Genomic DNA, 7278 nt, shown 5'->3' with positions numbered 1-7278 from the left:
GTTGTGACCCACAGACGCCCCACTACCACTTACTACCAGGAGGCGGCGCCCTTGTCAGCAGGGCCTGTGGGAGCTGATGCGCAGGCTTTGGACAATGACCCGGCTCCAGACCTACACCATCAGGTCCAAGAGCTAGCTAAAAGCGTTGCTGCGCTAACCCGAACTGTGCAGTCTTTACAGGTTTCCACTCCAGGGAAGATCCAGCTGGCATCCGGACCGGAGGACATCCCGTGGCGTCGACCAAGGAGGACCCCACCGGCCAGAGGAAGACCCAGTGACCGATACAGCGAGGACGGACGACCCATCTGCCGCCGCTGCAGTCAACCCGGACATATGGAAAGGTACTGTTCTTTAAACGGGCACAACCTGGGGTAGAGGGCCAACCCCCAGGAAAAAGATCACCAGGCCCATCGAACTGGCGCGACAGATATGTGGGAGGACGTCCAGTCTTGCCTGTGGTACTGGATGGCATTCCCATGAGTGCCCTACTGGACACCGGGTCACAGGTCACCACCATCCCGTACGTGCTCTTCAAGCAGTACTGGAATGACTCGGATATTACCCGCTACCCTGACGACGACTTGAGTATCATCGCCAGCAATGGTCAGCCCGTGCCACAGATCGGATTTAAAGAGGTGACCATCAAAATTGGTAGAGTCGAACTGGCCGCACAGGGACTGATCATTGTAGATATTGACAAACATGAGAGTCACCCAAAAATAACTCTAGGAACTAATGTAATTGAAAATTGTCTTGCAGAGGTGATTTTCCTTTTACAGCAGGTTGCCAAGAATGCCAGCTCCGGCGAGCAGCGGGTGCTCCAGAAAGAGATCCGGGCACTGATGCAACGGCAACAAGTGGAACTCTCCGGCGGTGAGATTGGTAGCGTAAGAATGTGTGACCCTTTTCCTATTGCCATGCCCCCAAAAAGTGAAATGATGATTTGGTGCCGGGCAGCTATTGGTCTGAGAGGTAGAGATTACCAGGCAATGGTAGAACCAGTTTACTCAGACAGTAGGCCCACCATTTTGACAGCACGGGGGGTGGTCAATGTACGCCATGGGAGGGTGCCCGTTCGCATAATAAATATCGGGGAGAGGGAAGTGTACCTGCCCCGGTATGCCACGCTAGCCAAATTATATACCACTAATCAAAATTCTATACAATCTGTGGAACCCTTGCCTCCATCTCACCCGGAGGAAGGTAACGGCTCTAAGAAAGACATGGAGGACTGGTGTCAGCAACTACATCTGGGTACTGACTCCACTCCCTCACACCAGAAACAAGGAGTCTATCGGGTGGTTCAAGAGTATGAGAGAGTGTTTAGTAAACACCCGTTAGACTTCGGGCGAGTCAAGGGGGTAGAACACCGCATCCCCACGGGAGATCATCCTCCCATAAAAGAGAGGTATCGACCCGTACCCCCTGCACATTACCAACACGCCAAGGGGATGCTTAGAGACATGAAGGAGGCTGGGGTAATCCGGGATAGCTGTAGCCCCTGGGCAGCCCCACTAGTTTTAGTCAAAAAGAAAGACAACACCATGAGGATGTGTGTAGATTACCGGAAAATCAACCGTATCACACACAAGGATGCGTACCCCTTACCAAGGATAGAGGAGTCATTGGCTGCTTTAAGATCTGCTAACTTCTTCTCTACCTTGGATCTCACTAGCGGGTACTGGCAGGTTCCTGTAGCAGAGGCGGACCGGGAGAAGACCGCATTCACCACCCCGATGGGACTTAGCGAGTTCACCTGCATGCCGTTCGGACTCTGCAACGCCCCAGGAACCTTCCAACGATTAATGGAGTGCTGTCTGGGCCACAGAAACTTCGAGACGGTCCTGTTGTACCTGGACGATGTCATCGTATACTCCAAAACTTATGAGGACCACCTGAAACACCTGGCGGAGGTGTTCGAAGCTCTGGCGAGTTACGGCCTAAAGGTGAAACCCTCCAAGTGTCACCTCCTGAAACCAAAGGTGCAATACCTGGGACACGTGGTGAGCGCTGACGGAGTGGCTCCCGACCCCGATAAGATCACCGCAATTAAGGGATGGCCAAGCCCCTCCAGCGTAAAAGAAGTGCGGCAGTTCCTAGGGTTGGTAGGCTACTACCGAAGGTTTATTCCCGGTTTCACCAAAAAGGCAGCACCTATGCAGGACCTCCTGATAGGCCAGTCCCGGAAGGCCAAGAACCAGAAGCCGCCCTTCAAATGGGAAAAGCTAGAAGAAGAGTCCTTCCGCCAGCTGAAGATGGCCCTCACGGGGGATGAAATCTTGGCGTACCCGGACTATAGCCAGCCCTTCATCCTCTACACCGACGCCAGTAACATCGGGCTAGGAGCCGTACTGTCCCAGATTCAGCAGGGGAGAGAACGAGTAATCTCCTATGCCAGCCGAAAACTGCGACCCACCGAAAGGAACCCCGAAAATTACAGCTCATTTAAGCTAGAGTTCCTGGCCGTGGTATGGGCAGTCACCGAGCGCTTTAGGCATTACCTCGCTTCTTCCCGGTTCACCGTATACACGGATAACAACCCGCTGACACACCTGGACACGGCAAGACTCGGTGCCCTGGAGCAGAGGTGGATGGCCCGTCTGTCCAACTACGAGTTCACAATTAAATACCGGGCAGGGCGCTCCAATACCAACGCGGACGCCCTGTCCAGGATGCCCAACCTGCCGGACGGAGGAGAAGATCCGGAGGGACTGGAAGAAGTTGAACTCCCTGCGTTCCACCGTCATGGGACTATCCAGTATTCCCACCGGGTAAGGAGTAAGCAGGCTGCTACGTTGAACCCCTTACCTCACTACAACTGGGCGGAAACGCAAGACAGCGACCCTGCCGTCCGACTGGTGAAGGAGATGCTGACTCGCCCGGAGGCTAGCCTGGAATCAGACGCTCCAGAGGAAGCCAAACAACTATGGGCAGAGAAGAGTCGACTGTTCCTTTACAAGGGGAAGTTGTGCCGCAGAATGGTTAACTCCAGGACGCATGAACTACTCTGGCAAGTAGTGGTGCCACGAAGAGACGCAGCCATGGTGATGGAGGCATACCACGACGGAGCTGGACACTTCGGGTGGAAAAAGCTGGAGTTCCTGCTGCGCGAGCGGTTCCACTGGGTAGGCATGAGGGGAACCATCGAGAAGTGGTGCAGAGACTGTGGCCCATGCAATCTGAGAAGGAAGGACCGGGCCAGCCAGAAGACTCCCCTGCAGTCCATCGTCACCCGGCAACCGTTGGAACTGGTAGCCTTGGATCATGTAAAACTGACCCCCAGCAGAAGTGGCTACGTCTACGCGTTAACCATCGTGGATCATTACTCCCGGTTTCTGGTTGTCGTCCCCGTCAAGGACTTAACGGCTCGAACAGCAGCTAGAGCCTTCCAGCAGCACTTTTGCCGTCCACACGGGTACCCGGACCAAGTGCTGACGGACCAGGGACCTGCCTTTGAAGCGGAGGTCTTCCAGGAATTCTGCAATCTGTATGGCTGCCGGAAGATAAGGACGACACCCTACCATCCGCAAACTAATGGACTTTGTGAGAAAATGAACCAGGTGGTAATGGATCTTCTAAAAACGTTGCCCCTGGAAGAACGCAGTCTGTGGCCTGAGAAGTTGCCCGATCTGGTGGACCTATACAACCACATCCCGGTAGGTTCCACCAACTGTACCCCGGCTTACCTAATGAGGGCAAGACCTGGTAAGTTACCTGTTGACCTGGAAATGGGAGTCCTGACGCCCGAGGACACTTCACCAGAAACGGACTGGGACACAGAGAGGCAGCAGCAGTACCGGAAAGTACAGGAGAGCGTGGAGCGAAGTCTCTGTCAGGCTAGGGAAAGACAAGAGAAGACTTACAACCAGTATGCTCCCGCTGTTCCCCTGGTACCCGGAGAGCAGGTCTTGAAGAGGAAGAGACGGCTCCACAAGTTGGACGACCAGTGGGAGAAGGACCCGTACACCGTACTGCCCTCAAGCCACGAGAACCCGAAGGTCTGTACCATCAGTAAAGACGGAGGGGAAACCACAGCCATTGTATCCCGGGACCACCTGAAGAAGTGCCCCGAACAACTGAGGAACCCTGAGGAGGAACAGGAAGACCATCGACCCGTGGAAGAAAGGGAAGATATGGTTAGTACCGTGCTCGGGGACTTCCCTCGGTCTTGGACTCAAGTCAATGGTGCAGTTGTGGTACCCGTACTCACCTTCCTCCAACCATCATCCCAAGAACCTACGGAGCAACGGGTAGAGCTGGAAGAGCAGCCGGTCCAGGAGGCAGAAGACTCCACCCAAGCGGAACAGGAGAATCCACCCTCTGCTTATAGTGAGCCTGCCGTACCCCTAGTGAGACAAAGAGCCGGTAGACAGCTGCCCAGTTTACCCTTGACAGCTCCTACACCCTGTAGTTCAGGGCCAGACAGTCAGCTCCGTAGGTCCACTAGGGCCACTAGAGGCCAGTTACCCGCACGTTGGAGGATCTAAATGTTTAAATTGTTTTACAATGTTTACCTGTTTATTGTTGCTTGTGTGTAATTTTGTGTTTCTAGTTGTTTTTAGGAGTCTTCGGTGGATTTACCGGGAATCCTTTGTATATAGTTGGAGCGTAACCCAGGATGGACTAGAGACTGTTAAGGACTCGGGGTAGGACAGACCCCTACCTGGTTACGTCTCCCTGTGTTGGTGAAATGGACACCTTTGCTTTTCTTCAAAGACTGCACCCGGTTGCGGACATCCGTGACCATCTTATTGTGTTTCCTTATTGTATTTTATTGTTCTTTGATATACCTTGTTATATTTTTCTAAAAAGTGTTTAGTCCCGGAGTACTAAATTTCACTAGGGGGGAGTGTGACACCCCAGGGGTCTGGTTGTCACAGTGATAGAGATATTACGTCTGAGAGCAGGTGGGAGGTCCTTTGGTCAGGGATCCTGTGCATGCCACACCTCCTGCCCAGCCTTGGGAGGGGAAGAACTTCCCCTGTATAAACCCGGGGCTGAGGCAGGGTTAGTGAGTCCAGGAAGGGTAGAGACAAGAGCAGCATAGGAAGCAGCAGAGTCACAAGGAGTCAGGGGCTGGCAGCTAAAGAGCTCGCCCTGACTAAGAAGATTCTTTACCGGACCCGGAGTCCGAGGCTGTGGGGACTAACTTCTACCCAGCAGCAGAATCCGTCAGGCAGGGGATTTCAGGTCCCCTGGCCCAGAAGCCCGAAGGCCCGGTCACACGCGTGGGACCAGCACCGCCATCGTGGAGCGGAAGCCATTAGAAGGCCCCGAGTCACCGGCCATACGGGTGAGCACCACACGGTACACTCAGGGACGTGGGCTACTTACATCAGCTTCTAGCAAGGTAGCCAGAAGAGTACAGTCAGCTTGGGAGGCCTACAACTACGCCTGGCCAGGGGAGATCCCATCTGCTCAAGGACTGACCAGGCCCCGTTCGCTAGCAAGTACTCCGGGAGGGTCTATCGTTGTTACCAGTAAAGACCCTGAACGCTACCATACCGTCTCTGAGTGGTTCCTGCTACCCCCATCATCCACGTCGGCTGCCCTGAGGCCATACCCCTCCCGTTGGGGGTTATACTATCACGCTGCACCATCCTTCCACCGGCCTCAGCGGTCTGCCCTGCAGCAGCAGCCCCCTGGCTGCATTCAACGGGTGGCGTAGTCATCAACCATTTTCTACCGCTAACAGACTGCCGTCCAGTTTGACTCCCTGGGCACGGACCGGGTCACCGCCACGAGACTACAACCCTAAACAGATCCGGCTCCGGGTAAGCTCCCGCGTGCGCAACGCAGCGCGACACAGGCCCAGGGGCGCGTCATAGGGAGGTCATACAGGCACGTGGAGGCCGCACACAATACTCAGCCTCATCAGGAGCATGCCCAGGCGTTGTAGGGAGATCATACAGGCAGGTGGAGGCCACACACAATACTCAGCCTCATCAGGAGCATGCCCAGGCGTTGTAGGGAGGTCATACAGGCACGTGGAGGCCGCACACAATACTCAGCCTCATCAGGAGCATGCCCAGGCGTTGTAGTGAGATCATACAGGCACGTGGAGGCCACACACAATACTGAGACTCATCAGGAGCATGCCGAGGCGTTGTAGAGAGGTCATACAGGCACGTGGAGGCCACACACAATACTCAGCCTCATCAGGAGCATGCCCAGGCTTTGTAGGGAGGTCATACAGGCACGTGGAGGCCACACACAATACCCAGCCTCATCAGGAGCATGCCCAGGCGTTGTAGGGAGGTCATACGGGCACGTGGAGGCCACACACAATACTCAGCCTCATCAGGAGCATGCCCAGGCGTTGTAGGGAGGTCATACAGGCACGTGGAGGCCACACACAATACTCAGCCTCATCAGGTGCATGCCCAGGCGTTGTAGGGAGGTCATACAGGCACGTGGAGGCCACACACAATACTGAGCCTCATCAGGAGCATGCCCAAGTGTTGTAGGGAGGTCATACAGGCACGTGGAGGCCACACACAATACTCAGCCTCATCAGGAGCATGCCCAGGCGTTGTAGGGTGGTCATACAGGCACGTGGAGGCCACACACAATACTCAGCCTCATCAGTAGCATGCCCAGGCATTGTAGGGAGGTCATACAGGCACGTGGAGGCCACACACAATACTCAGCCTCATCAGGAGCATGCCCAGGCGTTGTAGGGAGGTCATACAGGCACGTGGAGGCCACACACAATACTCAGCCTCATCAAGAGCATGCCCAGGCGTTGTAGGGAGGTCATATAGGCACGTGGAGGCCACACACAATACTCAGCCTCATCAGTAGCATGCCCAGGCATTGTAGGGAGGTCATACAGGCACGTGGAGGCCACACACAATACTCAGCCTCATCAGGAGCATGCCCAGGCGTTGTAGGGAGGTCATACAGGCATGTGGAGGCCACACACAATACTCAGCCTCATCAGGAGCATGCCCAGGCGTTGTAGGGAGATCATACAGGCACGTGGAGGCCACACACAATACTCAGCCTCATCAGGAGCATGCCCAGGCGTTGTAGGGAGGTCATACAGGCACGTGGAGGCCACACACAATACTGAGCCTCATCAGGAGCATGCCCAGGCATTGTAGGGAGGTCATACAGGCACGTGGAGGCCACACACAATACCGAGCCTCATCAGGAGCATGCCCAGGCGTTGTAGGGAGGTCATACAGGCACGTCGAGGCCACACACAATACTCAGCCTCATCAGGAGCATGCCCAGGCGTTGTAGGGAGGTCATACAGGCACGTGGAGGCCACAC

This window comes from Phyllobates terribilis, unplaced genomic scaffold (genome assembly GCF_046119375.1).
Source record: "Phyllobates terribilis strain yellow unplaced genomic scaffold, ASM4611937v1 Scaffold_7__3_contigs__length_470593459, whole genome shotgun sequence".
Taxonomy (NCBI): Eukaryota; Metazoa; Chordata; class Amphibia; order Anura; family Dendrobatidae; genus Phyllobates; species Phyllobates terribilis.
This window is presented reverse-complemented; position numbering follows the sequence as displayed.